Source organism: Corythoichthys intestinalis, chromosome 13 (genome assembly GCF_030265065.1).
Source record: "Corythoichthys intestinalis isolate RoL2023-P3 chromosome 13, ASM3026506v1, whole genome shotgun sequence".
In the NCBI taxonomy this organism is placed as follows: domain Eukaryota; kingdom Metazoa; phylum Chordata; class Actinopteri; order Syngnathiformes; family Syngnathidae; genus Corythoichthys; species Corythoichthys intestinalis.
Genome location: NC_080407.1, coordinates 56,177,779 through 56,198,619, shown reverse-complemented (window position 1 = coordinate 56,198,619; position 20,841 = coordinate 56,177,779). Strand labels below are relative to the sequence as shown.

The window sequence follows — 20,841 nt, the reverse complement described above, 5'->3', positions numbered from 1 at the left end:
TTTCGACAGTTATGGATATGCAGTGCTAAACAAAAGCGTTTTTAGCCCTGATTTAAAGGAGCTAAAAGTTTGAGCATACTTCAGACTTTCAGGTAGCTTGTTCCAGAGGTGAGGAGCATAATAACTAAATGCTGTCTCACCCTGCTTGGTTCTTGTTTTTGGAACATACAGGAGACCGTTCCAGACGACTTTATGGGTCTAGTTGTTTCATAGGAATCTAACAAATCAAGCAAGTATTTTGGTCCAAGGCCATTAGGTGTTTTGTAGACGAGCAGTGGTATTTTTTTTGACTCACTGGAAGCCAGTGTAACGATTTCAAAACCAGTCTAATGTGGTCCGGTTTCCTTGTATTTGTGAGGACTCCGGCTGCAGCATTCTGTACTCGCTGCAGTTTACTGACTGATTTTTTTATCGAGACCTGTAAATATACCATTGCAATACTCCATTCTGCTGTAAATGAATGCATGCATAGGTTTTTTCCCATGTCTTGTTGAGTCAGAAGCCCCTTCATTCTGGCTACATTTTTTAGGTGGTAATAAGCAGATTTAGTGACGGACTTTAGATGGCTATCAAATTTTAGGTCTGAGTCAATAATTACGGCAAGGTTTCTGACTTGATTTGTAGCTGTAAGTGACATTGTGCTAAGGTGCCTGCTTATCTCTGACCTTTCCTTTTTTGGCCCAAAAATGATCACTTCTGTCTTCTCCACATTTAACTGGAGAAAGTTCTGGCACATCTGTTCATTGATTTGATGAATGCATTTACTCAGGGAAACTAAAGGACTATAATCATGTCAGATCATCACAGAAATGTAGAGTTGTGTGTCATCTGCATAAGTGTGATAGCCTGAGATGTCATACTATTCCATAATCTGAGCTAGGGGAAGCATATCGATGTTAAATAAGAGTGGTCCAAGAATTGACCCTTGAGGGTCTCCACACATGAATTTGGTTCGTTCTGACTGATGGTTTCCGATTGACGCAAAGAAATCCCTAAATCCCTAAAAATACATGTGTGCATTTTGTGTAGTCTCAACACTTTAAATGTAAATAAAAAAGTTTCTGAATTCTGTTTAATAATATAGTTATGCTGTTGCTAATCAATGATGAGTATTTCTTACCATAAATGCGACTTCTGGTGCTACATGGTTTTGCTGATGGCTTTGTAGTCTGGTTGATACCTGGTGGGGTTAAGCTTCATGCAGGGGTTGAGAAACTTATGCACGGAGCACCATCAGTGCATACCGAAAGTTTATCCATCAGAAGAGGTTTTTTTTCTTTACCGAACTCGGTGAAGGACTTGAATAAATCCTCCCCTCTTGTTGTCCCTTTCATAGTCAAAATCTTGCAATCACGTTGAACTGCGATAGTGATAAATGGACTCATCCAAAGCGAGAGAAAAAACAGTGCCGCATTTATGTCCTGCTGGAAATTTTATCAACTTTAACGGTTGATTCACAACATTAAATGACCTCCAAACATAGCAAAGGGTACTGTTTTTTTTGTTGTTTTTTTTTTTTGAAAAAATGGAAGAAAAAAAAAACATGAAAGGTAACAACAGTTACTTTGCCAAGTAACTTTTTTACTACTACGTGTGTATTTCAGTAGTCAGTCACTACACTAGCCAAAGAGCTAAGAGTCATTTTAACAGTCGAAAATGTTTACATTTGAAGTGTTTATTTCATTTTCTTAAAAGCAAAATAAAGTCAGTTTATTTAAAAAAAAAAGAAAAAAAGAAAAACGCAAACCGAAACCGTGATCCCAAAACCGAGGTTCAAACCGAACAGTGGGCTAACTGAACCGTTGCACCCCTAGTTAACATACACCGCAAAATTCACGTCCGCTCAATACTGCACAACGTCAGCATATGACCGGTGACCAACGCCGTTTCGCGCAATGCGCAAAGGAGTATAACGAAAGTTTTTTTTTTATTGTTTTAATAATTATGAATTTGTCTGCGAGTCAGATGCAGCCGTCGAAAGAGCCAGATCTGGCTCGTGAGCCATCGGTTCCCGACCCCTGCTCTAGCCCCTGCAACAGACACAAACTGACTTGGTTCCCACCAAGATGACCCAGTTGACAACACTGGACAAACACACAGGAGAGAAGGGAACGGCTTTTATTCCACATGTACATGACACACATTTCAATAGCGACAGGTGAATTCGCGAGACTCAGCGGCTACAGTGGTTACAGCACACCGTCGCCCGTATCTTGTGCAAGTAGAGAACGGGCAATACAAAAGAGGAGGGTATCCAAACAATGCATTCAAGTGCCAAAAACACACAAAAAATGAAATGGGTGTTGGCTGAGAACACGAACAACATCGTCAACAGACTCCACATGTATCTCCACAACAACACTATCATGATATTCAGGATGGTTTTGAATGCCCTTCGTTTGTTCTGGTCGATTCTGTTGACACTCCGGGAACCCGGCCCCGGTCTAATGAGAGCACGGAGAACGGAAAGGCTGCAGAATACTATAATGAAGATGACAATGCTCAGGAAAGCAATCTCGACAAAACGGTCATATCCAATGGTGGCTACCCATGTCTTAATGATGCAAATCAGCCAAACGCCCGCGATGACGACATTGCGGCGTTGCGCACACCGGCCCTGCCTTAAGCCCGTATAGGTGACTGGATGAACCACGGCCAAATAGCGATCAATGCAGGTCAGGGTGTGAAATAATGCCTCGCCATACCACATGAAGAAAAACACCAGGTACCCCTGATGGATCACACGGGATTTGTTCGCCAAGTGACCGTATAAGCGCACGACGGAGCCCAAGATGCCGATCAACTCGACGACCGCCATGTGTAACGTAAACACGTCGGAATGACTGACGGCCACCGCGCCGGACGACGAAGAGGAGGGTTGGGAAGAGCGACGCCGCACGGTGTGACTGTACGCTAGGTACAGGACAATGATGAAGAAGGGGAAGGTGAGAATGCTGGTGATGTTGAGGCACATGTACACGATGTTGAAGGGCCAAGTCATGTAGCAGCCATCCGCTATTGAAGAGTTGTTTGACATCTGTAAGACAGTTGCATTAACCTTATTGGATTTGGTGAATTGCGTTCAATGCAAATCACATCAGGAAATGCAAAAATTGAACAAAACAAAAGTGATTCTCATTAAGATTACGCGACACTAACAAATTGGTATTGTCTTACCGTTCCACTCAATTACTTGAAGTAAAAACAAAAAACGGGACTCACCTTGTGCGGAGCACGTCCAAAGTCCAATTGGATTTGATATCTGATTCAAATGAGAACAGCGCTGGCGCCGTTTTGCATGATGGCAAATGTTATTTCTAACTTATACAAACAGTAATTTGACCTTCCGTCAAGTATTCACGATTGCTTTAGGAAATGTCCCAGTGGACATTTGCATGTCTTTTTTTTTACAGTCCATGGTCAAAAACCCAGTACATGCTGAAGGAATCTGACCTTTAAGCCAGATTGAGGGAATCACACCAGCCGAACCGCCGGACCCGCACTGGCAAAATTCCGACAACCAGGCCAAAAGGCCAAACGCCGGACGTTCACCTTAGTCTTAACCCCTTGTAATGACTCCATTTTGAAAGCTGGGAAAAGGCTTCGAAACACAAGTTGACAATTTATTCAGGTCGACAGTGATCAAATTGCCGGGCAAAACGGCAACGGACCCAGGTGAGGAGGAGACTCAGGTTCACCATATCACAAGTCAACAAAAGGTTCCCGAGAAAATGACAATGATTAGTTCAACATTTAATCTTTTTGAAGGCTCTCGCAGGGCGGGCTTTGGGCAGGCAGAAGGGTGTGTTTGGGCGTTGTTTCGGATTATCTTGTATTTCAGTTTGGGCTGTTTAGTTAGTGTGTCACAGTTGCTGAGTCACTGTTACGGAGGCAACAGGAGTGGGAGATTTTGCCTGCCTTAGCGTCTGCCTTCGGACCCTCTGACGAAGGCGGAAGTGTTCGCCGAAACGTGTCAGGTAAATAAACCACCTACTATTGCCTGGGATAAAAGAAAAGTTTTGACGAATCTTATCAGTCGTGTTATCAGTTGGATATCAAGCCGGTGTTCCTTATAGGACAGGACGTCCCGCCATTTGTTCTGGACTGTCCTGAAGAACTGATTGCGGGATTTGGTGTTGGAGACGTGGGCTTGCAGATGTCTTGCCCATCACCTGGTTGTCAGTGTCAATATTGCTCAGTCAGCTGCATGACGCACGCGTTGGGATTCCCGTGATCAGAAGGCGTCATGTATCTCTTATGCCCTATATTCTGCTTGTTTTGTTTAAACTATAATATAAATGCTATTTATTTTATATTGGGTACTTTAGAGTAATGCAAACAGTAAATACGAGAAAAGATACTATTCCCTGATTGATTATATTGTTTTAGAGTACAACAAACAGTCGAACGGTAAATAGGAGAAAAGATACTATTTCCTTCAATGCTGTACACACCAAGGCCAGCGGAGGGAGACAAACACCTGTAGAAGGCAAACTGCTTTTTGTAAACATGCAGCCAGTAATTGTCTTTTCAAATAAATGAAGGAAATGATGATGCATCCTTGAGACATGTGCACACGAGCGTACTTATTCTCATGGAATATTTAACACAAGTCATGAGAGAGGATGATTTGCACTTGTATTGTAAGCACATGCGAGTGCATAGGAAGAGTTGTTTTTATTCAGTATGCTTCTGGTTTTATTCAATATACAGTGGTGCCTCTACCCACAAATATCTCTACATACAGCATTTTCAGATTAAGACACGCCTCAACGGGAAAATATTGCCCGGTGCTACGAAAAGAAATTTCATGATACGAAAGGCAAAAATACAGTATGGGCTGCTACTTGCAGCTTCCAGAGTTTACTGAACGTAACATACCTATAGCTGCTCTGCCATTGGCTATTGCCTTGCTTTCCTGGCTTCCAATTGGCTAAGTGGGACCTCTACTGTATGTGTACGTGTGTATCTCAGCGTCCTCTTCATTCGCCCCCTCGTGTTCCAACAGCTTTACATGAGTGTGTTAACTTTAGTTTTTTAGTTTTAATTTTTTTACTATACACAAGTTGCGAAACGAGTACAATTTCCTAAGTAGAGGTACCACTGTACTTTGGTTTACTAGGCCTTTTTAAAAACCCTAGAGCTTTAAGCATCAGAGCATTTGACTGCAATGTAATGAAAATGCAGTTAAGGTCGATTCATTTAAAAGCATGGAAACCATTTAAAATTGATTAGTGAATTGCTGTTGTTCTTTTGAGTGGGAGGCCTGCTTAATCTAGAAAAGCAGACCATTTATAGTAAAAAAAAAAAAACAAAAAAAAAAACAATTTGGAGAAAGCTGGAAAAAGACTTCGAAACACAAGTTGACAATTTATTCAGGTCGACAGCGATCGAACGGCAAGGCAAAACAGCAACAGACCCAGGCGAGGAGGCAGACTTGTTCCAGGGTAACCATATCAGAAGTCAACAAAAGATTCCTGAGAAAAATGACAACAATTACAGGAAGAGGGCTGTGTTTGGGTCTTCTTCTGTTACAGATTTGGGCGGTCAAGTTCGTGTGTAACCGTCGCTGGGTCATGGTTGATGAGGCAACTGAGATGGTAGGTTCTGGGCGTGTTCTGCCCTACATTTCACGATGTGTATTTTTTGTCCGTGCTTTTATTTTGACAGCTGTCTGACAGGAAGGAAGTACTACGTTTTTGTAGTCTTTTCGTCAGTCCGCCGTTTGACGAGAGCTGGGTAGCATTGTTTATTGTGCTCACGTTATTCAAACCTCGTTGTGTTGTTTGCGCCTTTGAAGGCATCGTCTGTAAGTGTAACATTTTATATATATATATATATATATATATATTTAGCGATTTTTGTGTCATATTTGGTGTTTTGACCTCTTTGTAAACTTTGACAACTGCTGCATGCTTCATTTGCATAGTAGTGAGAGGCATCGTGTACATATATGAGATATATAGCATATTGATAGCCAAACCTCTCGATCATTTTCGTTCTGTACATTTCTTTTAGTTTCACCTGGGTTCATTTTGGGATGTGACAGTGCAGCTAAATAAAAGCACCTATGGAGCTTGGATGCTACTTCCTGACTCTCGCATTCATTTTGAATGGAGTTTGGCTAACTGCGAACTTGTGTCCGCCTACACACACAAGGGGAGCAGTATAGCGCGCCTCACCGTCTGGGAGGCGCTGAGCTATCAAACCTGGAGTTCTTTTTGTTATCGGGTGTTGTGGTAGTACAGGACGTCCCGCCATTTGTTCTGGACTGTCCTGAAGAGCTGATTGCGGGATTTGGTGTTGCAGACGTGGGCTGGTAGATGTCTTGCCTATCACCTGGTAGTCAGTGTTAATCTCACTCAGTCAGCTGCATGAAGCACGCGTTGGGCTTCCGTGGTCAGAAGGCGTCCTTATCTGCACGCTGTCTTGGCGCTGCAAGTTCTAATCATTCCAAGTGCAACTGTTCACAATACCAAATATAATTTGCTTGATTTTTCTTAAACCATGATATAAATGCTATTACCGTATTGGCCCGAATATAAGACGGCCCCGATTATAAGACGACCCTCTTTTTTTCAACTCAAGTTTGAAAAGACTTTTTGAACCCCAAATTAATTTTCATACAGAAAGTAATTACAGTACATCTGAAACAAATGATTATAGCAATATATTTGATAGAAAAAGCATGTAATTTTGCCTCATTCAAATCTTAATATCTGAACATTTAAATATGTTAACTAAAATGCAAACACATTTGTAAATGAATGGCTTCTGGTTTTTGAAATGTAAATAAACCAATCTATTGTGATAAAACAACAAAATAGAAATAACTCCATTAACCATCAAAGTGAAGTCGAACTGTGACTGTAGTCTTAAAACAGATCTGAATAAGGAAAAACATTGCAATAAAATAATGCAAACTGGTTAAACTTGAGAGTAGCTGAGATCTGTCATGACAGAACATCGCTTCAATGATATCTGGCGCCATCTAGCGTCGTGAATGGGTATAATGTCTAGACCGCGAATATAAGACGACCCCCACTTTTTCAATCTTATTTCAAAAAAGCAAAAAAGACTGTCTTATATTCGGGCCAATATGGTATATTGGGTGTGTTAGAGGAGTACAAACCAGTAAATAGGAGAAAAGATTCTATTCCTTGACTGTTTATATTGTGTTGGAGTAATACAAAAAAGTTAAACAGCAAATATGAGAAAAGATACTATTCCTTCAATATGTACTGTACATAATATCGTAATATAAAAATGTCATATCGGCAAATACCGTACCGCTGTCCAAAGAATCGCTAGCCTATATTCCCATGGAATTGCCGAATGAGAGTAAGATAAGCTTGCCTTCTGCACCCGATGTCATTTCCGACCTGAATGTGGGCGGGCAAAAAAACAAACAAACAAAAAAACACCATCAGCAAACAAGTATAAAAGTGAGAACAATAAATTACTGACATTAGAGAGGACCTTTAAAGAAGGAATGCTAAGGTTGAATGAGTAATGAAGCGTATGAGTCTGTGGGTGCGCGTGTGAGAGGCTATGGGAGGGGTGATATGCAGCCCCCTCCTGGTTGGCGCGGTCGCGCACACAGCAGCATCACTACCAGGCGCAGCGTCGTTACCATCATCATCATCATCAGGAGCGGCAGCCGCAGCAGTAGCAGCACAGACGTTCTCCTTGGAATACTGGGAATGTTCCGTCGTCACCTGTAGCTTCCAGACACACACGCATGCGCGCACGGACGCTCGCCCAGAAAGGATGGCTCGCGCCGAGCCACGGCCGCGGCCGAGTCACCAGCACCGAGCACCGCTCCGTCCCAGTCCAGGTGGCGCGGCCCGGACCAGCTGAAAAGGAAGAGAGGGCAGAAAGGAGGAGGAGGAGATCCCCTGAGAAGGAGAGACGGACAGACAGTCTGAGCCACGCTGGGGGAAAGGAAGCAAAAATTCATCATTCCAAATAAATACGGGAACACATTTGTAGGATATTGACATCCCGAACAGGTAGGATTCCTTTTCCCGCACGCACCTGTCAGCATCCAGAATTGATGAATTTGCATGTGACGAACTGTTTGGGTTCAGCGCACGCACGCTCGCTTGCAGAGGCGGGAGGTGGGTGGTTCACGCGGCACCTCCACGCCCCCACTCTATTGAGTAACGCCGAGGGGGGCTGCAGAGTTTGTCTGTGAGATGGCGCGGCGGCATGGCGCGCGACACCTTCACTTTGCATCCGCGAGCGTGCGGGTGCACGGAGGCAGATGATGGATGGAGCTGCAGAACTGGCGCCGTATAGACGCTTACCTTCACCTGCTCTTAGCGCGCATGCGCAGGGCTTCAACAGTGTACCACCTTGAAATGCGTTCTCATACAGGAAGTCAAATTTGACTACCGTATATAAATTGAATCAAATTTGAAAGCTTCCGTTATATCGAATATTTTTATAAATCAATAGATCATTCCATTGATTAATCGACACCACCTTATTATTTTCTTTAATTGCCCAAATAAATATGTACCTAATTCTTGGTGTGATGTGACCAAACTGGCAGTATAATTAATTGCTATGAAATACGAAAGGTAGTGACTTTAAAATGATAGCGGAGCATATTTTGGAAATATCCGACCAAAAAAGTGCTTTATAAAAGGCTAAATAATGAAAGTAGATCTTTCTTCCTCGGCTGCCCCGTCCACTAAAAACTCCAAACACCCCCAGAGTTAGCTGCAGATTTTTGCAGTATGCTAGCATGCTATCCATGCTATTCTCCTCCTGGTTTGCACGCTAAACTGAAGGAATCTGACCTTCTAGCCAGACTGCTGGAATCATGCCAGCTGAACCACCTGCCCCCGCTGGCGCAGATCCAACAAGCCAGGCCGGCGGGACCCCGGCAATCCAGCCAGAAGGCCAAATTCCGCGCGTTCACCTTACTCTTAACCCTTTGTACTGACTCCATTTTGAAAGGTTTCAAGTAGGCTAACAGAGAACAAGTTTACAATTTTATTCGGGTCGACAGCAATCAAAACGGCAAGGCAAAACAGAAACACTCAGGCGAGGAGGCAAGGTCACCCTATCATACGTCAACAAAAGGTTCCCGAGAAAAATGGCAACGCTTAGTTAAACATTCAGTCTTTTGAAGGCTCCCGCGAGGAAGAAGGGTGTTTTTGGGATTATTGTCTGTTTGTGGATTGGACAGGAGGATGCGGGAGTTACTGTTGTCCGGGCAATGAGGTTCGTGGATTATGCCACCTCAGCGTCTGTCGTGTTATCAGTTGGATATCGGGTTTCTCCTGTGTTCCTTGTGTTGGGACTGACCGTCCCGCCATTTGTTGTGGACTGTTGGGGAGAATTGATTGCAAGACTTAGTGGTGCAGATGTGGGCTTGTCAGCATCAATCTTGCTCAGGTAGTTGTATGACTAATGCACTGGGCTTCCGTGATAAGGTGTTGTTCATCTCTTATGCCCTATATTCTGCTTGTTTTCCTTAAACTACGGTATAAGTGCTATATATTTTATATTGGGTGTGTTAGAGTAATACAAACAGGTATACAATAAATACGAGAAACGATACTATTCCCTGATTATGTTGGAGTAATGCAAACAGTTAGACGGTGCCTACAAGAAAAGGGTAATATCTCCTCCTTCAAGGCTACCATCACAAAGCGGTGTTCCACAAGGAGGAGGGATTTTTAATCGGACAACTCCATTTTAATATCCAGAACTATTGAAAATTGGAATTCATGAAAAAAGTGTTGTTCTGGTCTCGTCAGACGAAAACTGGCATTGGTCTCGTTATGTTTTAGCCTCTCAAAACGCGTTTCTAGCACGTTAAAGTCTTGCCACGGTCATGGAAAAAGTGTTCTTTGACCAAAACAATACTATACATATATAGGTTTAGATCAGTTGTTCTTAACCTTTCTAAAAGTACCAAACCCCACAAGTTTCACAAGTGGATATACCGAACCCTCCGGAATTAGATAATAAAGCTGCTTTTTTTTTTCAAAATCAAAACCAACATATCTGAGCTAGCAAACTAATAATTCAGCAAATTCCCATTAAAATTCTTCTCATTTTGAAACCATGTTTTATAAACAGGTCAAAATTTAGGACCACTGTGCCCACTGGTCTGTTATATTTCCTCATACCATAGGCGAGTCAACTTTCCACTGAGCAAACCAGTCCCTCCCTTCAGATCGAGGACTAGCAGTTAAAAGAAATTGAATAAGCCCGTAAATTGGGAGCAAACCAGTCCAAAACCCGGGCTTTGCCTAGATTTAATCAGCGTACGAAAACAGGGCTCTGAGTTTCTTTACCTTCGCTGAACCCCTTAGACTTACTCACCGAACCCTTGGGGTTCGATCGAATACAGGTTAAGAACTACTAAGCACGTTTCCATCGGATTGTCCTCAAACAGTGACCATTCGCTAGCAGTCGAAAATTGTTAATATGAACTCTGAAAAGGGGGAACTGCTTGGCCGAAAGTCTCCAATCCACTTTGTTTGCTTTTTTTTGCAGTGAGATTGCTCTTGTTTCTGACCCCTGTGGGTGAGGACTTGTTCTTCCTCCTCCACTCCGCCTTTTGTTTGGTCCGTGCAGCAGAACAGTCCGCGTTTGCTTCGTCTCCTGTTCCGGCGCTGTTATCGCGCGGCCTCGTCGATGCGCTGTTTTGACGTGACTTCTTGTGACATCTCTCCTCTTGTGTCAATGCTCACTTTTCTCCACGGTCTAACCTCATTTCCTCATCCTTCTGCACAAAATGTTGTTCGTCTCCTGCTTCCTTATTTATTGTTCTTCCCCGTGGCAGCAAGGTTGCCACGGCATAGCGCCGTGCCGAAGAACAGGTTCAAGTGGAGGTTAAGCTGGTTTAATCACACCGCCGCCTACTCATTCCAATTTGACTCCCATTCCGAGCGTACTGTCGGGAAGCGTCGGCTAATTCAATCTCGGAGCAGGAAATACGGTGGACGTTGGAAGGCTTTTGAAGCTTCCCAATGTTCCAAGATGAACAGTATGCTTGCGTCACACTGCCGCATTGAGGAGAAGGCACTTTTGGCTTATCAAAAATATAACTTTTGGCCAATATTGACAGAGAACAATTAGGTTTTTTGTAGGGAGCTTTATAGAGGGTTTTATTGGCTTTTGGCTTCTGCTGCATTTCCTCAGTCCCGGAGCTAATGGACTTCTGTAATCAAGGGGTGCCACTTCATCAGTGATGTCACGCTCGCTGTACCGACTCCACGAGGACGGTCAAAGTCAAGTTTCGCTGCGAGAAGACGTCCACGCCAGATGACGGGATGGATCATTTTTGCGCGCGAGCTTGAAAAGCAACCTTTGACCAGCTCGGCGAGTCACTCAAACTGTGACTCACGCAGAACAGAATTGTGTCATGTCTCCAAAGAGAGACGATCATGAAGAAACCATTTATGAATCATGGCTGAGAGCATCTCAAAGAGCTGCTTTTGACTGGAGACCGAAGCGTGGACGTTTCTTTGCTGGGGCAGAAAGGAAAGCGTTAACTTTTTTTAGGTCCGTACTAACCAGCAGGTTTTACGTCATTAAAATTACGTGCGACCCCCGGGGGCCGCTTGCTGCATATCACGCTTTATGGCGCTGGCGTACTGCCATTACCTCAAGAGGGATCAATGAGTGTGTTAGCCTCAAGGGCGTGAGGGACGGGGAAAAAAAAAAACGTACAAACTAATTTCATCATCGACTGAGGAACTTGGGAGGCTTTCTTTCTCTCGTAAGCAGCCTCAGCGGCGCTTTTGTTTCCCCGGAACACGGCAGGGTGTTGTTCTAAGATATAAATCCCAAAATAAAAGCTGAATTGTGCTCTTCTTTCCAGGTTGAATCTGTTTTCAATAAGTTAAGCTGGGCTTGAAATGACATAAATTCATTGAAGTAGATGATTCCCTCCAGTAAACATTCTCCACATTCCAGCTGAGTCTGTGATTTGCTGGGGATTTTGAAAGCAAACAAAAAACAACTCGCAGACGTACACAGTTTTGTCGTTGCTGTATGTATTTTGTGTTCTTCCTCCATAATTTCACAGAAGGATTGCTATAAAACAGCCCTGCGTGTGTGCAGATGCTGCATAATGGTGAAAGCTGTGCTTGTCTGTACAGTACCATAATGAAAGTGAAGGAATCTGACCTTTTAGCCAGATTGCTGGAATCACGCCAGCTTCAAAGACTCAGGCCGGCGAAATGCCGACAACCTGGCCAAAAGGCCAAACTCTGCACGTTCACCTTAGTCTTAACCAGTGTTGTTAATAACGGTGTAAGAATATAACGGCGTTACTAACGGCAGTATTTTCTTCAGTAGTGAGTAATCTAATTACTTTTCTCATCTTTGCAACGCCGTTACCGTTACTGAGGCGGGAAAGGCGTTGCGATGTTGGTTGACTGACGCGATAAAAGAAGCGACAGTTGTTAGCTAAATGTTCAGTCTTTTTGAAGTCTGCGGTACGGTGGGCTGGATGAAGGGTGCGCCTGGGTTTTGTTTAGGATAATTTTTCTATTGCAGATTTGGACGGTCACGTTCGTGGGTCATGGTTACTGAGGTGGGAGGATCGGCCTGCCTTGACGTCTGAGAGGCGCCGAGCGATCAAACTTAGAATTGTTTTTCTTATCGGGTGTTGTGGTAGTACAGGGCGTCCCGCCATTTGTTCTGGACTGTCCTGAAGAGCTGATTGCGGGATTTGGTGTTGCAGACGTGGGCTTGTAGATGTCTTGCCTATCACCTGGTGGTCAGCGTTAATCTTGCTCAGTCAGTTGCATGACCCATGCGTTGGGCTTTCGTGGTCAGAAGCCGTCATGTATCTCGTATGCCCTATGTCATATACAGTGCTGCTCGAAAGTTTGTGAACCCCACAGCGATGGTCAGATTTTTTGTAAAAAAAACTAAAATAACCTTATTAAATGTTAAGTTATACCCAAATCCACAATACTGACATTCCAAATAATGGACTGAAACAAAAGAAATAGTTATATTGTCATTCTTTATTTAACAAAAGTGGTTGATTTAAGAAAAACTCAGATATCATGTGTGCAAAAGTATGTGAACCCCTTCAGTTAATAGGATATTGCGCCTCCTTTTGCAGAGATTACCTCAACCAAACGGTTTCTGTAGTGACTAATCAGCCTCTCACATCTACTTTGGGGGATTTTTGCCCATTCTTCCTTGCAGAACGCAGTCAGTTGAGAGAGGTTTGATGGGCGTCTGGCATGAACTGCTCGCTTCAGGTCCCGCCACAGCATTTCAATGGGATTTAGGTCAGGACTTTGACTGGGCCAGTCCAGAACACGAATCTTCTTCTTTTTCAGCCATTCCTTGGTTGTATTGCTGGAATGCTTTGGATCATTATCATGTTGCATGATCCACCTTCTGCCAAGCTTTAACTTCAAAACAGATGGCGTCAGGTTATGTTCTAGGATTTGACAATATTCCTCAGAATTCATGATTCCCTGGACTATGTGGAGTTGTCCAGGTCCTGAGGATGAAAAGCAAGCCCAGATCTTGACATTCCCACCTCCATGCTTCACTGTTGGGAGAAGGTTCTTTTGGTGGTATGCAGTGTTGACTTTTCGCCAGACATGGCGGTTTTGGTTGTGACCAAACAGTTCAATTTTGCACCTACATCAGTTGATGAAAACTCTTTTTAATTTAGTCTCGACAACACAACTGTTAAAAAAACAAAAAAAAAACTACTGAATTGATTGATTAGGAAATCAGGTTGAAATAATAGAAAATTCCAAAATGTTGAGGGGGTTCACAAACTTTTGAGCAGCACTGTATATATATTCTGCTTGTTTTCCTTAAACAATGATATAAATGCTATTAATTTTATATTGGATATGTTGGAGTAATTCAAACAGTAAACACGAGAAAAGATACAATTCCCTGATTGTGTTAGAGTAATACATACAGTCGAACGGTAAATACGCAAAAAGATACTATTCCCTTCAAGGTGGGTGAAGTACTCACTATTTTTTTTAACTCAAGCAAGTACAGATACAGGTGCAAAAAAATACTTCAGTAAAAGTAGAAGTATCTAGAAAAAAACAACTCAAGTAGAAATACAAAATACTTCAAAATTTACAAGAAATAAAAGCATCTTCTGATGCAAAAATGTAATATTTGCAACTATTTACTTTTTGAAATATACATAAATACATATGGAGATCTGAGTCAGCATTCAAAGACAGAACCAGAAAATTCATTGACTGCTTAGTTTTAAACAGAAGCTTAACAAGCTCAAAAACTCGCAAATTTATCGAAATGACCGATTGCAGGCAACTATCAGGTGCATACCGCCACCTACTGTACAAGAGTGTACAGCACCCATTTGAAGGTGCGCTGCGCTCACTGTTGGTTTTATTGGTCAATATTAGAGGTGGGAATCTTTGGGCAATTAACGATTTGATTACGATTCAGAGGTTCCAATTCGATTATCAATCGATTATTGTTGCAACCCGCCCCCCCCGTCCCCTTTAATGTTTTGTATATTAGTGCCAAGATTGTTAAAAAATCCTCTCAGGCTAAGCCAAACTAATATTTCAGTATCAAGTTAACACTTAATGACAGTAAATAAAATACCCAAGTCCCCATTCAGATTCAAGTCAAGATTTTGCCGATTTAGGAGTATATTTGATAAAAGTTAATTAGGTTCTTGATGCTTGAAGATGGCGGCTGTTTTCTAACACTGGCAAGTCTGGGTATTAGCATCTAGATCTCAATACATGTTCTAATGCCGCGGTCGTCTTGTCATTTCGCATCTAGTTCTACATATGTGTGATATCTACCGTAGCCATATGTTTGTAGCAACTAGCAACTGGGCGTAGTTTGTAGCGGCTGTTGGCTGCAGTCAGGTATTAATGTTTTTTTAATCTGCTTTACCATTCAATAATCGGAATTTGGATGTTTGTGAATCGTTCTCAAATCTTCCACGTCCGGATCGCAAATAATCTAAGAATCGGAGATTTCGCAGGCCTCTAATCAGTATCTTGTTCACCTGCCTAATCTTGCTTGTACCCGTGCTGCTGCCGCTGGCGCTCAATTACGGTATACAGTAGTTGTGCGGGGCATATCGATGAGCCGGAGGCATCAAAACGAAACTATCAATTTACGGTGAGAAAACAAACACAGGTGACAATTTAAAAAGTAGTGGCGTAAGAAGTATCTTAAGTTTACGTAATGTTCTGTTTCTGGCTGTGCGTATGCGAGCTAGGCGGTTGCCCACAGCGCCATCTAATGGTGTGGGCGCCAAAGTGCTTTGGAAGGGGGGGGGGGAAAAAACGACCCTGAAAAACACGTCGCCTATAGCACCTAGTCACCCAGGGTTCATGCCCGTAGATTCAATCCATTTGAAATTGGAGGGCTGGTAGTTCCAATTCAAACAGACTTCAATGGCATCCAATAAGTTAAACAGTCAGTTTTTCTCATTAGATCACGTCTGCAAATGTGACAAGTATAAAGTAAGAGGTTAGTGTAGAGGCACTTGTTGAGCTCGTTAAATTTACAAAGCAGAGTGACACTCATTACACCGCAGTAGCGGTCTCTCCAGTAGTGGCTTGTAAAGAAAAGTGGCGTTTTTCTTTCTTTGACTCTAGCTCGCAAAGCGCAAGCGATCGTTTGAGCCGAGCTTGAGGATATTTCCTGCTCAGAGGCCGCTTCCTTGTCGCTCAATCTCCTCTCGGGCCCTCGTCGTGGTCCTCGGTGCTTGTAAACATGTCAGGGATTAGCCGGTGTTGTACTCTGGTTGACATAAGGTCAAGAGGCAGCCACGGTGATGAGTACATTCCAGTCCATCGGGGTATCCTGCAAATAACAAGAAAGGCTTATTAGTCTCCACTTCCTCTCATCTGGCTGCTTTTATGTTTCATTTCCTCAATGTTCTTTTTGTTCTCGGACAAGTTCAATGTAATATTTGTCTCAGAGACTTTAGACCAGAGACGAACATGACTAGGTGCAGTCAAATGTACGTCTGTTTCTTGTCTCCCTATATTGCTCAAGTTTTCTCAAAACAGTCCCCTTTTTCTCATTTATGTCTTTCCTCATTTTAGTTCATCCTTCAGAAATGAGAAGAGAATGAGGTTGAGCAGCAAATTTTAGCTATGAGATGGTTATGTGACTCCAGGATATCCATGTTTTGCACAGGTTTGCCAATATCATTGTTAGGGGCATGACATTCAATTCAATTTTATTTGTATAGCCCTATATCGCAACAAGGTTGTCTGCAGAGTCAATTTGATACACAGTCAGATACAGTAGATGAATGAGATGAGTTCATGTCCTGGGCATCCCCCATCCTTAAACCCTCCATGGTGGCAAGGAAAAACCCAGTGGGAAAAGAGAAACCTTGGGGAGAACCACAGTCAGGAGAGATCCACTCCCAGGATGGACAGGCTATAGATGCACCAGGACTGATGTTGGGTATTAGCAGAAGGAGTTCCAGTTTGTAGAGATGCATTGGGGTGAGGGAACATGAGGGGGTCCATCTAGCCAGATGAGACGGGGGGGCAACGAGGACGTAGGGGAGGGGGGAAACGGGACACCGAGTGACTAGTGATGAAGAGACTAGTCAACTAGAGATTAAAATTAGAAAAGAGAAATAAAGTAAAGACAAGAGGTAGGTAGAGTGAAAAACAGGGGATAGGACTCGGTGGCTGTGCTTCCCCCAGCGTTATAGCTCCTAGGGCAGCTTAGACTGAACTGTGAGACCAGTCTGTTTTCAACTTTCTCCCAATTGACTCTGGAGTTTTTGGAGTTTTTCCTTGCCGGCATGGAGGGTCTTAAGGATAGGGGATACCCAGGACTTGAACTGTATCTATTCATCTTTGTTGCTTCATTTCTAATTGTGTATCATATTGCCTCTGTAAAGCCCTTTGAGACCTCTGTTGTGATTGAGGGCTATACAAATAAAATTGAATTGAATTGAATTGAATTGAACTAGCTTGAACATAAGCTTTGTCAAATAGGAAGGTTTTTAGTCAAATCTTAAATGTACAGACTGTGTCGGCTTCTTTAATATCAGCTGGAAGCTGATGCCATAAGACAGGAGCTTTGTAACTAAAGGCTCTAGCTCCTACTGTACTTTTAGAGACCCTGCGAACTACCAGTAGACCTGCATTCTGAGAACGAAGTGTTCTGTTGAGGTGGGATGGAACCAGAGCATCTGTGAGATAAGATGGCCCCGAACTATTAATGGTCTTAAATGTAAGAAGGAGGATTTTAAATTTAATTCTAAACTGGACTGGAAGCCAGTGAAGGGTTTGTGCTCTCTTCTATTAGTTCCGGTTAAAAGTCTTGCTGCTGTGTTCTGGACATTACAGCTAGTCCCCGGGTTCCAAAGGAGTTCTGTTCCTACGCTGGTGACGTAACCGGAATTTCCATGCAAATAAGAATGAGCCCTTTAATTACCCCTAAATACCTCCTAAATCTCAAACTATCTAAAAACATACTGTACGTAATTGTACTGTCCTCGCCAAGATGTTGGCTCTCTCTCTCTCTCTCTCTCTCTCTCTCACCCCCTCTTGAACGGGATAGTTACCTTTCTCGAAGACACCGGATAACTGTTTGCATTAGTCTATCACATTCATTAGAGTAAAGCATTTAAGGAGATGTTACTCCACGCCATTTGACACAGTAAAGTTGACCGGCTTATCAGCACTCGCCTGATAAGCGAAGGAAAGGACGTCAGCATCTCTTTAGAACACCCTCGCCCTACCAAGGCAACAAGTTGATAGCGCGGCGCCTTAGACGTCAAGACATGCCTCAGTTGCCGTGGCAAACACGACCCAGCCACGAAAGATGACATACGAATTTGACCGCCCAAACCTGCCACAGAAGGATGATCCCAAGAAAACACCCAGGCATTCCTTCCGCCCGGCCCACTCGACCACAGCTTTCAAAAGACTGAACATTTAGCTAACAACTGTCGCTTCTCGGAGACATTTTGATGTATCCATTGTTTTGCTGACCCCGGATCCAGCATTGCCTCTCCGTCGTCTGTTTTTGCCTTGCTTTTTGATCACTGCCGACGAATAAAATGTCAACCTGTTCTCGGTAAGCTTTCATTAAACCGTTCAAAATGGAGTCCGTACAAAGCTGGTGTGAACGCGCAGAGTTTGATTCTGGCGGCTTGGCCGGGAGGCTGGATTCCTTCATTCTTTATGTGCGCAAATATGCTACCAAACAGGTTGCTACAAAAATCTTCCACTACAATATTGTCTGTGTTAGCTTATTGACGGCACTATCTGTCCAATCCACTTTGATTGGGAGGGTTGATTGGCACCGTCAATGTCCCCAAAACAGAGTATTTACAGCTAGTCTTCCCAGTTTTAGGGACATTTAGAGGTCACTTCATGTTAGTTTTAGGGCATTTACAGGTAACTTCCTGTTAACTTCCTACTCATTTGTGGACACCTGACCCCACCTGTCTTGTTTATTGCCATTTTGAATTCCCTGTGAAAAATGCACATTACATTACATTGGTTCAGCTTCCATTTTAGCTCCTCTCCATCTAGGCGGGCTGCCAACATCAAGGACATCTTGCACATTTTTAGGCTGTGAACTTGAAGAAACCTATTTGCTTAATGAGCTCTTTCTATTAATTATTATCCTCCGGTAAGAAGACGTCATCTTCTGCAGCGTACTTACCTTACGCAAGTGCAGTGTTGTTCATCCGCATTCCTAATGCGCTAAAAAATGCGAAGCGCTAATGCAGACAAAAGGCGCAGATGCTTCAAAAGGAGTTCTGTTATCTTTGGCGATCATTTTAAATTCTGTCGGAGTGCCGAGCACCCCCTCCTCGAATCGAATTACCGCGCCTCCCTCAACAGCCCGCTCGCTCCTCGGGGATCAATAAAGTTTTCTCTAATCCAATTGAAAGAAAGGCGCTGTTGGGGTTACGCGTTCGGTTTACAGGCCAGACGCTGCTCAAACCGGGATTAAACAAACTCTGGGTTTGGCTACTTTTCTTTCTTGCCACTCATTCTGCCCTTGAGTTGAAAGTCTTTGAGAAGCTATCACAATTTTTTATTAATCATTTTCTGCACGCTCAAGGGGACGGAATAGTGATTTACATTTGTGTTTAGTCTCTTTATGGACATTTCTAGCAATTACGGGATAATTGTTACATTCTTCCTTTCCCGAGAAAAGCTCGGAGGCAGACTGACAATTGGCCTCGAAGAGCTTTCGAGCTATACGGATACATTTCCCGCTGCTCACTTTGATGCTCCTTTTCCACAGTGAATGAGCCGCACAAAGCGTTGACGTGCCGCCATGGAGACGAGCATAAAGCCTCGCTTCAAGTTGTACAAGTTGGAACGAGACAAAGTGGCTGGTTAAAAGGAGCTGCTGGTTGAGCAGAAAAGACAGTTGTTGTCGATGTTATCGCTAAACGGAGGAAAGCCAACAGAGGTGGGGAGAGTAGCCAAAAATTTAGACTAGGGCTGTCAAACGATTAAAATTTTTAATCGAGTTAATTACGGCTTAAAAATTAATTAATCGTAATTAATCGCAATTCAAACCATCTATAAAATATGCCATATTTTTCTGTAAATTATTGTTGGAATGGAAAGATAAGACACAAGATGGATATCTACATTCAACATACGGTACATAAGTACTCTATTTGTTTATTATAACAATAAGTCAAAAAGATGGCATTAACATTATTAATATTCTGTTAAAGCGATCCGTGAATAGAAAGACTTGTAGTTCTTAAATGATAAATGTTAGTACAAGTTATAGAAATTTTATAACCCTCTTAATGTTTTCGTTTTGTCAAATTTTCAATCAAAAAATAAAGTAGTAGCTTGCCATTGTTGATGTCAATAATAATTATGGTACTGAAGCCTGAAACCCATAAAATCAGTCGCACCCAAGCGCCAGCAGAGGGCGACAAAACTCCAAAAAACACAAGTAACAATTTGGCATTGCACTGTGCTGTCATTTTAATCTATTTGAGCGGGGCATGTGCGTTAATTGCGTAAAATAATATTTTAACGTGATTAATTAAAAAAAAATAATTACCGCCTGTTAACGCGCTAATTTTGACAGCCCTAATTTAGACTCAAGTAAAGGCTGAGTTATGCTTCTGCGGCGGACCTACGCCACCAAGGCAGACCCGAAGAGTCAAGAATCTGCATTAGACAAGGTGTCAAGAACCAAGGATCTGCATTGGACAAGGTGATGATGCTGGACCTTTCGTTTGGTGCTGTTCCAGTGAGATTTACAAAGATGAATTGCCTGAAGAAAACCTCAAAATTCCCTCAGTCCTTGATGATATGGGGCTACATGTCAGGCAAAGACACTGTGGTTAACTCTTCAATAAATGCACAAGTTTACATTGAAATTTTAGACACTTTCTTATCCCTTCAATTGAAAATATGTCATTTTCCAAGATGACAATGTGTCACGCCACAGAGCTAAAACTGTTAAAGCATTCCTTGGAGAAAGACTCATCCAGTCAATGTCAGTCAATAGCCCAGATCTCAACCCTATTGAAAACCTGTGGTGGAAATTGAAAAAAATGGTCCACAGCAAGGCTCTGACCTGCAAGGATGATCTGGCAACTGCAATCAAATAGAGTTGGCATCAAATTGATGAAGTATACTCATCAAGTCCATGCCTCAGAGACTGCAAGCTGTCATAAAAGCTAGAGGTGGTGCTACTGAATACTAGAGATGTGTTTTGATTGTTACTTTGTCTGTTTCTCATGATTCCACATATTTTTCCTCAGAATGGAGTGGTTCTATATTTATTTCCCTGCACTTGCTCTATAAAAGTAACATTTCCTGACCACCACAATGTTTTTTATTCATTTCTTGTAGT

General features: G+C 42.8%; 1 protein-coding gene across 4 annotated transcripts in view; it reads left to right on the top strand.

The window, feature by feature from the left end:
- Nucleotides 1-20,841, top strand: part of trpc5a (transient receptor potential cation channel, subfamily C, member 5a) — a 95,207-nt gene that overhangs the window by 34,839 nt on the left and 39,527 nt on the right. Inside the window, exon 1 of one of the 4 annotated variants that reach the window (XM_057854071.1) lies at nt 7,472-8,012. The exons of the other annotated variants lie outside the window; for them this stretch is intronic. The gene's annotated coding sequence lies outside the window, so the exon portion shown is untranslated. Of the gene's footprint in view, nt 1-7,471; nt 8,013-20,841 lie in introns of those variants that run through there. 4 annotated transcript variants of the gene reach the window in all.